The 14911-nt window shown below is 42.5% G+C and overlaps 1 protein-coding gene and 1 long non-coding RNA gene across 7 annotated transcripts in view; one reads left to right on the top strand and one right to left on the bottom strand.

Moving 5' to 3' along the window:
* Positions 1-9236, top strand: part of LOC148376380 (uncharacterized) — a 34967-nt gene extending 25731 nt beyond the window's left edge. For both annotated transcript variants that reach the window (XR_015851938.1, XR_015851937.1), the window contains one exon: positions 8999-9236. This is a non-coding gene — a long non-coding RNA (uncharacterized LOC148376380). The remainder of the gene's footprint in view (positions 1-8998) is intronic.
* mtcl1 (microtubule crosslinking factor 1) overlaps positions 1-14911 on the bottom strand; it is a 75883-nt gene that overhangs the window by 46329 nt on the left and 14643 nt on the right. The gene's annotated exons all lie outside the window — the stretch shown is intronic.

Below are 14911 nucleotides of genomic sequence, written 5' to 3'. Positions count from 1 at the left end.
GTTTCCAGCTTCACTGGTGAAGGATCTGTTTGAGATCTTAGGACCATCAGTTTTAAATATTATTAATATATCGCTATCCTCGGGTATTGTTCCTGTAGCCTTCAAGTCTGCCGTCATTAAACCCACGCTTAAGCGACCTAACCTTGACCCAGAAAGCCTAGGTAATTATAGGCCAGTGTCAAATCTGCCATTTCTTGCGAAATTACTTGAAAAGGTCGTTGCACAGCAGCTAAATGACTTCATGTCAGAAAATAACCTTTTTGAAACTGTCCAGTCAGCATTTAGAGCAAATCATTCTACTGAGACAGCCCTTGCAAAAGTAACCAATGATCTCCTTTTAACAATAGATTCTGGTGCCTCATCAATGTTACTGCTGCTGGATCTCAGCGCTGCTTTTGATACGGTCGACCACAACATATTATTGATTCGTCTAGAACGCATTGGTATCTCAGGAACTGTACTCTCGTGGTTTAGGTCCTACCTGTCAGACAGGATGCAATGTGTTAACTATGGCAATATGACCTCTAAACAATCTAATGTCCCTTGTGGTGTTCCTCAAGGCTCTGTACTTGGCCCCCTTCTTTTCAGTATTTATATGATCCCGCTTGGTGACATTATCCGCAAGTATAATATTAGTTTCCATTGCTATGCAGATGACACTCAACTGTATGTGCCACTGGAAAAAAATGGACATTTAAGTTTTAGAAATCTGGAGGATTGCCTTACTGAGATTCAAAGATGGATGTCAAATAATTTTTTACGCCTTAACCCAGAAAAAACTGAAATGTTGATTATTGGTCCAGCTCACTGTCGTCATTTGTTTTCAAACATTACCCTGAACCTAGACAAATGTAATATCACCCATAGTGACTCGGTCAAAAATCTAGGTGTTATATTTGATCCTAACCTGTCGTTTCAGTTACATGTGAAAAATATTACTAGAATAGCTTTCTACCACCTCCGTAATATTGCGAAGATTCGTTCAATGCTGTCCCAATCAGATGCAGAGATTTTAATTCATGCGTTTATTACTTCTCGGCTTGATTACTGTAATGTATTGCTTTCTGGTCTCCCGATGTCTAGCATTAAAAGTTTGCAGCTGGTTCAGAATGCGGCAGCTAGACTTTTGACTAAGACTAAAAAGTTTGAGCATATTACACCTGTATTGGCCAACTTGCACTGGCTCCCAGTCCACTTAAGATGTGACTTTAAGGTTCTCTTATTAACATATAAATGTTTGCATGGGCTTGCACCCTCTTATCTCTGCGATTTGATTTCCCCCTATGTTCCTGCACGGAGTCTGCGCTCGGAAAATGCCGGTCTACTTGTGACTCCGAGAGCCAAGAAGTCTGCGGGCTCGAAAGCGTTCTCCATCCGGGCCCCGGTGTTGTGGAACGCCCTGCCTCTGGAGATAAGATCTGCAACCTCAACGGAAGTTTTTAAATTGAGGCTTAAGACACACTTCTATTCCAAAGCATATGATTGATGCCCACCTTGTATTCTGTTTTGTCCTGTCTTTTTCTGAGGCCTGCCTGGCTGATACGAAGGAGAAGGATGATCTGGGATGGGTCAACGGACCGGGGTCTGACCTGCAGCATGTCAACCCCTGCATTTACCAGCTGGCGTCGTCGTTGATGTCATGCTCTTTCCGGACATTTTCAACATCTTACCTCGTGTTTACTATTCTGTGTACAGTAATGCTAATTGTAATTCACCCTGTTCAATCCTGGAAGGGGGATTACCACATGTGAGGTCCTTTCTCAAGGTTTCTCTTTTCTCCTCACACTGAGGTTTTTGAGTTTTTCCTTGCCCGCATGCTGGTTTGCTGGTTTAAGATCAGGTAATTGTGTAATTTTGTAACTGTAATCCTGTGCAGTCCTTTGAGACATTTTTGTGATTAAGGGCTATATAAATAAATTTGACTTGACTTGACTTGACGTATACGTACGTTTGATCAAATAACATCAGAAATAAATAGAGAGTACCGTATTTTCCGCACTATAGGGCACACCGGGTTATAGGGCGCACCCCCAAAAAATAGTTTTTGGTCCTATATCTTCCATAGATAAGGCGCACCGGATTATATGGTGCTACAATGGGAATGTCGACAAAACAGTCAGATGATTCAGTCAAACTGATTACCCCTTAACATCCCCAAAGCTTGCAAAGAAGCAAATACGTGTCGTAGACACGTGCGGATGCGGTGTCCGTACGATGTCACTCAAATGCATCGTTTCAAATATCATTCGGAAGGTTAAAGTCTTGGGATTCAAGAAATGCCAAACATTTCTTAGTTTCTATTTTCTTTTTCGCTCGCAACTTTACCGTGCATATGACAATAAACACTTGGAATTGAGTTTAATTCACTCAACATCAAGATCGTTCTAAAACAAGATACCGGTAAAATATAAAGCCGCATAGCTCACCTAAGTTCTCACGTTCAATAATGATACGCAATCATGGTCTTCTTACAACCGTGAGTGAAGTAAATCCAGGAGAGTAAATTATTTGCAAATACAGACTAATAAAACATGTTTCTTTATGGTGTACTTTAGCAAGCTTAGCAAGCTTGCTACGCCATTGCTAAACTCGGCCAATTGCAGGGTTTGTTTTGGCCATCTAGCCAATCCGAGGCTCCGAATAACTTCAGCCAATAGCGATCGATTTAACGGATGATTGACACATCTTTTTCGGCCAATTGCAGGGTTTGTTTTGGCCCTCTAGCCAATCCGAGGCTCTGAATAACTTCAGCCAATAGCGATCGATTCAACGGATGATTGATACATCTTTTTCGGCCAATTGCAGGGTTTGTTTTGGCGCTCTAGCCAATCAGAGGCTCCGAATAACTTCAGCCAATAGTGATCGATTTAACGGATGATTGACACATCTTTTTCGGCCAATTGCAGGGTTTGTTTCGGCCCTCTAGCCTATCCGAGGCTCCAAATAACTTTAGCCAATAGTGATCGATTCAAATGATGATTGACACATTGGTTAGCCAATGAAACGCCGGTATATAAATCCCAGCATAAACCGCGGACTACTCCACGTTCGGGGGAAAATCGAGTCGGCGGCTGTTGCGTAAGTTGCGAGACCTTGTGATTTAATGTTGATCCATAAATAAGACGCACTGTATTATAAGGCGCATGGTCAGCTTTTGAAAAAGACTTTTAGGTGCGCCTTATAGTGCGGAAAATACGGTATATGTAAATCTGGTTCAGGATGATACATGGAGTGCAGGTGGACTTCTAATGGGCGTCCCCTGCCCACTGCAGGGGACTAACTGGTCTTTCAGGATCAGAATTCTAGATGATACACAGGTGTTCAAATACTTATTTGCAGCTGTATCACACAAATACATTGTTAAAAAAATAATGCGTTGTGATTTCGAGATTTTTCTTTTTAGTTCATGTCAATGCGGCACAGTTCTGAGGTCATGATAGCCTCGTATTTTTCTTTTCTCTTTATTAATCTTGTCGCTTTTCTCTATATTACTTTTCATACCTTGGAGTGACATGTCTAATCTTGTTGCATACAATGTTTCACAACGTTGATATCAGTGACAATAAAGACTATTCTTATTGTAACTAACCAGTCGTCTTAATGGCTGAGTGGTGGAATAGTTAAAAATCTAACTACCTGAACACAAAACTAACTTTTTGGCTAAGTAACCGAACAACATAAATGGCTACGTAATGAGCATACTAAAGAGGGTCTTAGTTCGAAAAATTTGTAAATCAATGTAACAGTGCCTTGTTGACTAACCATTTCACTTAATAAACGGGTGACTAAATCGCTGACCATCATAATTTGTGGAATAAGCAACACTTAATAGACAGAGAGAGAGAGAGAGAGAGAGATAGAGAGAAAAAAAGAGAGCAAGAAAAAGAAAAGAGAGAAAGAAAGTGAAATAAAGAAAGAAAGAGACAAAAAAGAACAAAAATGAGAAAAAATGAAAGAGGGGGGGAAGAGAGAAAAAAGTGAGAGAGAAAAAGAGAGAGATACTACTACATAAACTTTGCTATTTCAACTCCAATTCATTTTTCTCTTGCGCTTCTCTCAGTGTTGTTTAGGGGACCGGATTAAAATCCTTGGCGGGCCTGATTCGGCCCGCGGGCCGCCAGTTTGACGACTCTGGTATAGAACCTTGGTAACAAACCAATTGACTTACTAACTAGTTAAACATCTAGCTACTCAATTAACTAAGTCATCCCTGTGAGGTTTGTCCGTCTTGGCGTATTTCTGTGCGCATCGTGCGAAGCGCATCAAAAACCGTGCGGATTTGTCAGCGTGACAGGCGGGATGCGGCATTCCCCGAGGTCGCTTCAAGGTCAGCCTCCCCTCCTTCCCCCTCGTCTCCCTAAAGGAGGATGCGAGCGCCTCGCAGACGAGACTGATAAAATGCGAAAGCGCATGAAGGTTTTGACGAAGACAAATGATGCAATCCGTCAGACTTTTGGGGTTCGGAGTAGCGCATGAGCGACAGAAGCGATTATGGATGATGCGCCGTTTCACTCGTTAAAAGTACGCCGTTTCTGGAAAAGTGTGTGTGCGTGTGTTGCACCGACACAAGCTATTAAAGCGGCATTGTGGCAGCCTCTGTTGCGTGTCGGTTACCCCGGCCGAGGTCAGCGCCGGCTTAGGGAGGAGAGTTGTACCCTCCGCGCTTCAAACACACGCACAGGCACACAAACAACATTGTGAAGCATAAACGAATGACAACACGCAACAGGACTTTTTGAAATCAATGGAAATGTTCTCGGAAAGAAACCGAAGCTTGTCGGTGATACGAATCTGAATCTGTTTTAGGACATTCTTATTGTCTATTTACCGAAACAAACGTGTGTGTAGGTGTGTATAGTAGAAGAGAAGGATCGCTTCTACCAGGCACTCGATGACATCCTCAGTCACATCCCGAGGAATGACAAAATCATGCTGCTTGGTGATTTCAATGCAAGAGTCGGAAAGAACTTGCAAAACTGGAATGGTGTGATTGGTGCCCATGGCATTGGAAAAGTTAATTCCAATGGCATGAGACTTCTTAGTCTGTGCGCGGAACATAACCTTACTATCACAAACACCATCTTCCAACAAAAGAATAAATATAAGGCATCCTGGATGCATCCCAGGTCCAAACACTGGCACCTGATCGACTACGCGATCGTGAGGAGGGCTGACCTGAAGGACGTCCTCATTACAAGAGCTATGCGTGGGGCAGACTGTTGGACCGACCACCGCATGATTCTGACAAAGGTCAGAATGCATGTCCGGCCCCTAGCACGTCAGGGTGGTTCAAAGAGGAAGACACTCAACTGTGCCAAACTCTCCAGTAGCGACACCCTTGACAACTTCCGTTGCTCTCTAGCTGAGAGGCTGGCAAACATTGAGCAGCTGGTCATGTCAGAGGCTGGGATGGATGAGAAGTGGACCTATATATCTACCACCCTCTTTGACACTGCAGCCCAAACCGTTGGTTTTAAAACTAAAAAACACCAGGACTGGTTTGACCAGAATGCCGGAGAGATCTCAACCCTCCTGGACAGAATGCACAAGGCGCACAGAGCCACCCTGAACAACCCACAATCTCAATTCCATAAAAAGCTATGGCAAGCCCTTGGTTCCGAGGCCCAGAGAACTCTCAGAAAACTGCAAGATGAGTGGTGGATCTCAAAAGCCAATGAAATCCAGTCTCACGCTGATAGAAGCGATATGCACAGTTTCTATGATGCAGTAAAAACCATCTATGGCCCCAGAAACTGCTCCCTGGCACCTGTTAGATCTGCTGATGGAACATCTCTAATCAAGGATCAGGCTATGATAGTGGAGCGGTGGGCTGAGCATTTCAACACCCTGCTCAACCAGCCCACCCCAGTGGACCCAACTGTCCTTTCAGAGCTCCCTGAACATCCTACATTGCCAGACCTCGACCTCCCGCCAACTTTCAATGAAATCCTGCATGCAGTCAAAACCCTGAAAAACAATAAATCCCCTGGACCTGACAACATCCCAGCTGAACTTCTCAAGGTAGGAGGCTACCTCTGTACACGGACACTGTTTCAATACATTTCAGAGGTGTGGAGACGAGAGTGTGTCCCGCAACTGTGGAAAGATGCGAACATTGTGACCATCTTCAAGAATAAAGGAGATAAATCCATCTGCTCCAACAGTAGGGGTATCTCTTTGTTGGCCACTGCTGGAAAGGTCCTTGCCAAGGTCATGCTCCGCAGACTCATCTCCAAAATATCGGAACGCGTCATCCCAGAGTCACAGTGTGGTTTTCGAAAGGACAGGGGAACAGTCGACATGATCTTTGTGACATGTCAGCTCCAAGAGAAATGCCGGGAGCAGCACAAGGACTTGTTCATCGCCTTTGTCGATCTCTCAAAGGCATTTGACACAGTGAACAGGGACCTACTGTGGCAAGTCCTGAAGAGATTTGGGTGTCCACCCAAGTTTCTCACCATTCTTGCACAGTTCCATTCAGGGATGACAGCCAGAGTGGTAGTTGGAAGACACAGCTCAGAGCCCTTTGGCGTCAAAACTGGAGTGAGGCAAGGCTGTGTGCTGGCTCCAGTTCTCTTCAACATCTTCCTCGTCTGTGTTACAACACTGCAACGTAGAAGGATGGAGGAGCAGGCTGGAGTTACCATCAACTTCAGGGCTGATGGTAACCTGTTTAACATCAGGAGGCTACAGGCAACTACCAAACTGACTTCAGAGACCATCATTGAGCTACAGTATGCTGATGACTGTGCCCTGGTTGCCCATACACCGGAGGCTCTGCAAAACATTCTCTCGGCAGCTGTAACTGCATACACCAGAATGGGACTGACGATCAACACCCAGAAGACAGAGGTACTCTGTCAGTCCAGTGCTGACCTCTTACCGAATCCAATAATCCTCACTGCAGCAGGGCAACACCTGCTCATGGTGCCCACCTTCAAATATCTGGGGAGCATAGTGTCTGACACCTGCTCATTGGATGATGAGATCCAGAGCCGTCTCAAGCAAGCATCAGCATCTTTCGGTCGACTAAGGAGAAGGGTCTTTCAAAACAACAACCTTAGACTCCACACCAAAATGCTGGTCTACAGAGCTGTATGCATCACTACATTACTGTATGGATGTGAGGCATGGACTATCTACAGCCGCCATCTGAAGAGCCTCGAGACCTTCCATGTAAGATGTCTTCGAAGATCCTTGGCATCACATGGAGGGACAGAGTGCCGCACACAGAGGTGTTGGAGAGGGCAGGCAGCTGCAGCATGGAATCCATTATGGCCCAACGCCAACTTAGGTGGCTGGGGCATGTTGTTCGAATGCCCAGCCACAGACTGCCACGCCGTATCCTCTATGGTCAGTTACATCTAGGCCAACGTAGTGCTGGTGGGCAGAAGAAGCGGTTCAAAGACCAAATGAAGAACATCCTGAAGAGATGTCGGATAAACCCTTCCTCACTGGAGGAACTTGCTTCCTGCCGAGACCTCTGGCGCTCCCACTGCTCACAGGGAGTGGATTACATGGAGGAACAGCGCATGCAACACCGTGCAGCAAAGCGTGCAAGGAGACATGCTTGCCGGGCCGCCCCTGCTCCCCCCATCACCCCCTTCACATGCTCTGTCTGTGGCCGCATCTGTGGATCCAGGATCGGACTCTTCAAACATCAGCAGACTCACAATTAAAAGAAGATGGTCATCATCGAATCGATGGACAACCCCAAGCAAGCAAGTAGAACCCCAGGATACGGCTCCCCAGCCTTAAGACATTTCCACTTTTCAACCCCTCTTTACCGCAAGAACAATTTATGCCCTGTATCGAAAAACTAGAAAATTCAAACTTTGTTGTTTTCGTGCATACGAATATCTCAGTCTCTAAGATGCTTCTCTATTGTTGGTCGACGAAATATGAATTGCTGGTCAGCAATTGGTTTGGATGATGGCATCCTTAAAATGTGGATATGCTATGGGCTGAACTACCTCCCACAATGCCTTTCGGTCTGTTCATTAAGTTCAAAATCTTGTTTGCTTCATAAAGACTTTGTGAGTCAGCGATAGATTACTTTATTTTTGTACTGTATTTATCCGCTATGAGTGCCAAGACTTGGAAGTGATGCTATAGGGAGAAGCAAAAACACCATGGAAACGAATCTGACGATTTTTAACAGAAATCACTACCTTTGTTAAGAAATGTATTTCTAAACAGAACGACAATTATTAAGAGTAGGAAAGCAACTAAAGCAACAAAGTCTTGTAAGGACATAACTATCCTCCCAAGTGGAAGTTTCTAAATCTTTTCATTCTATTCCAAGACATGCATCTACCCACTAACTCCACTGTACCATCTTAAATGACATAATATCGAAGGTAAATACAATTTCATTTTTGCTTAACATGTATAATGTTGTTTAATCATATAAACGTATATTATACATTAGTAGTACTTCCTACATCAGATTTTTTTATTTTTATGTTTTTAAATAGGGTAGTGGAAGTTTGGAATACATCAGCATTACCATAGGTTCCTATTACCCCGCTATACGCAATTTTACTTTGCAATCCCCACTTTGGAATGGATTATTATCATATTCCTGGGGTCTATTGTACTTTACTTAAGGTTAAGTCTGGGGTTAGGCAATCAGTTTCAATTGTTACGGTTTGAGTGAGGGGATAGGAAAGCTATTGTGTCAATGGAATGGAACTAGGATACAAAACATAACGGTGTGGTGCATATGTATTTTCGGAATCTTATGCTTTCTTCTTCATAAGCAGATACTAAGGATTTTTAATGTTCATTAGGATATCAAAAAAAGTGTTTCAGGGTCTCAAAGTCAAGATGGACTTAAAAGTTGTTAAGCACTAAGTGCCTTGAAGTTTGAGAGCCTTACGTAGCAGGCTAAATCATCTTGATAAGTGAAGACTAAAGAGATATATAAATCCTATCGTTTAATAATGTCTTAAATGGAAAAACCATAGTGACCTAACAATGAACTTCTTATGTTTAGAAGTTAGAACCACCGGAGTGCTACAAATTCTGAAGACGACAGTCTGAGAATCGAAAACAAACGCCAGCCAAGTGTCATCATTTTGTGACATGATGAAATTGCAAGAATCCAAACAGGAAATGACACAAGCTGGTAAGAGTATCACGACAGAACCAGAACCGAAGCTTTTACCCGAGGAATTTTGTCTCTGGAGATTTCATCTCAAGCGTCACTGTGGGCTGTTGTCACGAATGATCATCAGCTGGTGAGTCGTCTTTGCTGAGATTTCAACTCGCGGCTACTGAAGCCGTCCCTTAAAATGTCTAGTGACAACGATATATCTTGTTCAACGCTAACTCTGAGTCACAGATGCCTCCGCAAGAGGTCCATGATCTAATAAATGAAACGACTTACTTTGAAGACATACCATTATTACACCATCCCTGATCTAAAACCTACATGAGGGCAAGGAAAAACTCAAGAACCTCAGCATAAGGAAAATGAAGAAACCTTGCGAAGGGACCGCACATGAGGTCACCCCCCTTCCGGAATGACCAGGCTGCAATAGATGTTGCAAAAACAATTAATACACATATATCGTCAACAGGAAATAGAGGTCATTCGTAAGCTATAGAATAGAAGTGTGTTTTAAGCCTAGATTGAAACAGTTCCACTGAGGTTGCCGATCGAATCTCATTGGGCAGAGCATTTCACAGCACCAGGGCCCGAATGGAGAACCTCTCGAACCTGCTGATCTCTTCTTGGCTCTTGGGATCACTAGTAGACCAGCATTTTTAAAGCAAAGGCTCCTGACCGGAACAGACACTTTTAGAGGTATAGGTGGAGTCAAACCCGAACGATAGAGCGGAAGAAAGTTACTTTCAGAAAAGAGAAAAGTGGACAACCTTTGGACCAAGTTTCCCTGCCCCCCCAAAGTCTATTTACATGTTTGCATGTCCAAAATGTCCAAACAAATAGATGAAAATAATAAGACAATAGAGGGTTACTTGTGCTGTGTGCCTGGACTCAAAAGGTTTCTAGTTTGGGGGGCGTGCGTCAGTGTTTGCTGCATCCAGCTGGATGTTAATGAGGCCGCCTTTGCACCCTTCACAAGCCTCGTGAGAGTCCCTCTGCTCACAATTACTGTAGTCCCTCACGAGGGTGGGGGGGCCTTGCACCATAGAGGATTGTTTTTGGTGTGTTTGCACCAGAGATCCTCAACTGTGTGGCGTTTTCGCCACCTGAGAGACGCCACGGGGGGGCCCAGATTAGCGATGTCAACAACAAACTCTGGGAAACTGCAAAAAACATGCGGCATAGAATGCAACAATTAAAACAAATGTATTAGGTAAACCGCAACTATTGAGAAAAAAAGGCAACTTTTTCTATCATGTTTTATATACCTGTATATATATACACCGCAGCCATATCCCCCTAGTGGGAGGTGGCTAGAGTCATTTTTGACTCGTTTTGGGAGATTGATACAGAGGAGGGGATTCCCAGCCCCCTCGCTCAACCCAACTGCTGTGTTGGGAATCATTAGGTGACCAAACCCCCCAATTCCAACCCCTAATGCCGAGCGCCAAGCAGGGGGGCAATGAGTACCAATGTTGTAAGTCTTAGGTATGACCTGGCCGTGGCTTGAACCAGCGACCTCCCAGTCTCAGGGCAGGCGCCCTTACTCCCAAGGCCACCGAGCTGGTATTACTCGCCGTATTTATCTGAGTATAACGCGCACTCTAAATTTGGACTCAAAATCGGTATAAATTTTAATTTCACTTTTTCTTAGCTCCAACCGAGCATTGTATATGACAAATGTTGTTGAATATGTGCGGCCATGATTAAAATCATTTATTGAAACTGTACACTATGAACACAATACCAACATAAAATGGATAATGTATTTATTTAACATCCTTTAAAGTCAGATTCATCATTCGATAATCCCAAGAGTTGTTTCACATGTTGTGATTTTTTTTTTGCGTTATTTTTATCCATCAGGACTAATTTGATTTATCCAATTTTCTAACATTCATCTCTGGTACTGTGAATAAAAATAGTCTGATAGTGAGGTCAAATTGAATGCCTTTTTGTATGTCATTGGTAGTCCAGCAGTTAGAGATATTTTTCGACAAATACTACCATAATACCTTTTGTATAACGCACACCCAAACTTTGAGGTTTTCTTTTCTATAAAAAAAAAAGTGTGTTATATATACGGTATGTTTTTTTGGCTTACCTATTGCTAAATGTACTTTTATTGGCCTTTCACTGGATTTGTTAAGTAGGCTGTTTTGTTTTAACATGGTTAATATTTTGATTTTGTTTTATATAGCTTATTTTTACATTTATCACAAATTTTGGTGTAAAGTCAAAAACTCCATTGTACAGTACAGTAGATTCCCGCCAAAGATTTCACTTTACTATGTGAAATAAGATGTTTTTCAGCCACTCTTTACAACATTTTCCCCTCTATATGATAAATTATTTTGCATGCCAACGAATCGTTTTTAAGATGCATGTCTGCTATTGGTCAAAGTCATATACAATGCTTTTCTGATATTGGTTTGTGTCATGGCATCAAAAAATGCCGATATGCTATTGACTGAACTACCTCCCACAGTGCCGTTTTTTTAACCTTGTTCAGAATCTCATACGCCTCGTAAAGACTTTGCAAATCAAGGATACACTACTTAATATTTTGTACTTTATTCATAAGGTACAGGTCCTGAGACTTGCAGTGGTGTTTAAAAGGGACGTAAAAGCATGATAACCATGGAAAAAAATTTCAATTATCAAGAAATATGATTACTTTTGCCTAGGTGCATCATGAAAATACAAATATGTTATTGGCTGAACTCCCTAGTGCAAGTATTTATTAAATGCTGTGTTTTTTCTACTGTATTTATTTGCTATGGGTCCCAAATTGTGCATTGATCCTAAAGGAAGAAGCAAAAACATGATAACCATGGAAACAAAGCTTGAGATAATCCAAAATACAAAGAGGCACACGAATTACTCCCTTATTGAGTTGCATGGCCATAGCCAATCGACAATTGGGCCAATTGTTAAATTAAGGTGGGGGTTAAGGCAAGGGAATCCTCTAAGGACATGATAATCTTTGCAAGTGGAAGATTTGAAATAGGTTTCATTTTTAATCCACGTTGCGGTCTCCTATACCCCTCAGCATCCACTTGCTACTTCACTCAACCAGCTCATGGCATTTCATAGCTTGAAAACTATATGAGAGTAAATTGTGGTGTGCTAAATGTAGCATGTAGCAGATATCTCAAATGAATTTTTCCTTTGAATAAATACGGTATGAGGAAGTTTCTTCTGCAAATATCTCAACACATATTTATAAGCATTTTCCATTGGATGTTTGGTTTTCTATGACATGCGTGGATGTAGTAACATTCCTTCAAGTCACTAAATGTCATTTTTGATAGAGGTCGACCTATTATCGGGCGATCCGATTATCGGCACCAATATTTAGGAACTTGTAGGAAAACGGGATCTGCATTTTTTCTCATTCGGCGAGACGATAATTAAGTCTCATGCAGCCGAGACTCTCTCTTTGCTCCGACTCCTCCCTTTCCCTCCTCCTCCCTTCTGCTACCCACCCCACGGCCTTCTGATTGGATAAGCGACCGGAGACAGAGCCACTAAAGCAGGAGAGAGCTGCAGCTCAGTTAACTTGCCCGACACGCCTATGTTCGTGATAGAAAGTCGTGTTTGCAATTAAGAGATATCACAAAAAGTAACTCCTTTTAGGGAGGTACGTTCAGGTGGAGACTGATAAATTAACTCGTCAATCAAGTGTGCTTTTTATTGATAGCGTAAAAAGCTCGCTTAAGTGGAAGTGATGAGCTCTTACCATAACATCAGTTTGTCAGTCTGGCTCTAAAACAGAAGTGCCCACACTTTTTAAATTGCGAGCTCTGTTTTAGGTTGAGACTCGAGTTGTTTACATGTGACGTAGGCCAATACGTCACTGAGGTCTACAGCCAATTCGTATTACGGCCATCTACTGGACTGGGGTGGAACCTTGCAAGTCCCGTCCAATTTCTTAGGGGACAATCTTCACTTTGCACTCCACTCACCGAGGGGACTTTCCTATGGAGGGATCTCACTGGAGGGTTCTCAGGACCAAGTGAGAGGAATGGGATTGGGCCTTAATCTCATTGCACTCTTTGTTTTAAGTTAGTTTAAGTCAGCTTCGGTTGTATTGTATTTTATTTATTTAGGCTATTGTAAAAAGTTTCAGTTTAAGTTTTTATGTACCTTTAGATGAGTTGCTAATTTTATTTCCTGCACTGTTTTTGGTTTAAGTGAAAGATTAGTCATTTTAGTTGTGTTGAATCTCTAATGTATTTCCTGTTAAATGTTTCAGAAAGCTTTTATTTGAGTTTATGACAAATATTTTTGGTTTCTTCCGTATTAGAAAAGTTTTCTTACGCCAATTTTTAAGCTTTTACAGCAAATGAATATTGGAGCCAAATATCGGTTATCCGCCTCCCCTTGATACATAATCGTATCTGCCTTGAAAATCTCATATTGGTAGATCCCTTATATATAGACATCCTCATGATTAACTTTTTCCAGACCGCCGGGACGCAGAACCTTTCAACCTGCCTTGTAAATCCCAGCAAGTCAAACAATACGACCGTTTCTCGAGTCGACTCAACTTTGCGTCATCCCAAACTTCCGTCAACTTCCGAGACAACAGGTTAAGATATCATTAAACATAAAGCAGCTGAAGCCAGTTCAAAGAAAGTCGTGAAAATGTGGCACTGTACTGAATTATGAATGAGCGGCCTGTATTTATGTTGAAAGGGAAGATGCATGCAGGGTATGTGTGCCACTGCGGCAGGGAGTCTCCTCACTCATTGGTGGAGTCTTTGGCGCACGGCAGCACATGTTAACTGGGTCAATGAGATTCCCCCGTGTTCTCTTTTGCAGCTTTCGATCGGCAATACATATTTTTGACATTCCGCCGCACCAGATGTGAGCAAAAGACTGGAAAGATTCAATGGTGATAGGAGTTATAGAAGATTGTTTTCATATATGTGTGGAAAAAAACTTCAGACAATAATTTATCTTTGTTCACAATCTTAACCATTGATAGTAAACAAAACCATGCATGGACTTGCTCCCTCATATCTTTCAGAATTAATATCCCCCTATGTTCCGGTCCGGAGCCTTAGATCTGAAAATGCTGGTCTTCTAATGATCCCAAGAGCCAAGAAGAGATCCGCAAGTTTAAGAGCGTTCTCGATTCGGGCCTCGGTACTGTGGAATGCTCTTCCCTTAGGTTGAAGTTTTTGAGTTTTACCTTGCCCTCATGTAGGTTTTAGATCAGGGGATGGTGTAATAATAGTCTGTGGTTTGCAATAATCTGTGGTCTGTGCAGCCCTTTGAGACTCTTTGTGATTAAGGGCCATACAAATAAACATGACTTGACTTGACTAATCAACGTTGTCAAAGTCAAAGGAACAGAGGCCCAATCCAAAATTTGACTACAAGACGAGGACCTGACTGATGGATATACTGACCTGTATATACTGTCCTTTGTCCCCAGTTGTCATGGTAACCCAATCGCGGGCCAACTGTAAGTAACTTTCTTCAAATTGGGATTTTGGGGCAGCGGTTATCAAATTGCATACAGAAAAAAAGAGTTTACATGCATGACATAAAAAATAAATTAAAACCTGCAATAGACCCTCAGGATACAGCTTCCCTGCTTCATAATGTTTTTTGGACCCCTACTTACAGCATTTGACCACTAAATGACAACCGACTAATTATTTCCCTAAAACTACAAAATTCATACTTTGCAATGTGGATACGTATGATGAGTTACGTCTCTAAGAGTCATGTCCACTTCTGGTCAAGGTCATATAAAATGGATGTCCCCCATTGTCTTGCATCACG

Source organism: Urocampus carinirostris, chromosome 1 (genome assembly GCF_059441175.1).
Source record: "Urocampus carinirostris isolate Australia breed hairy pipefish chromosome 1, RoL_Ucar_1.0, whole genome shotgun sequence".
Taxonomy (NCBI): Eukaryota; Metazoa; Chordata; class Actinopteri; order Syngnathiformes; family Syngnathidae; genus Urocampus; species Urocampus carinirostris.
This window is presented reverse-complemented; position numbering and strand designations above follow the sequence as displayed.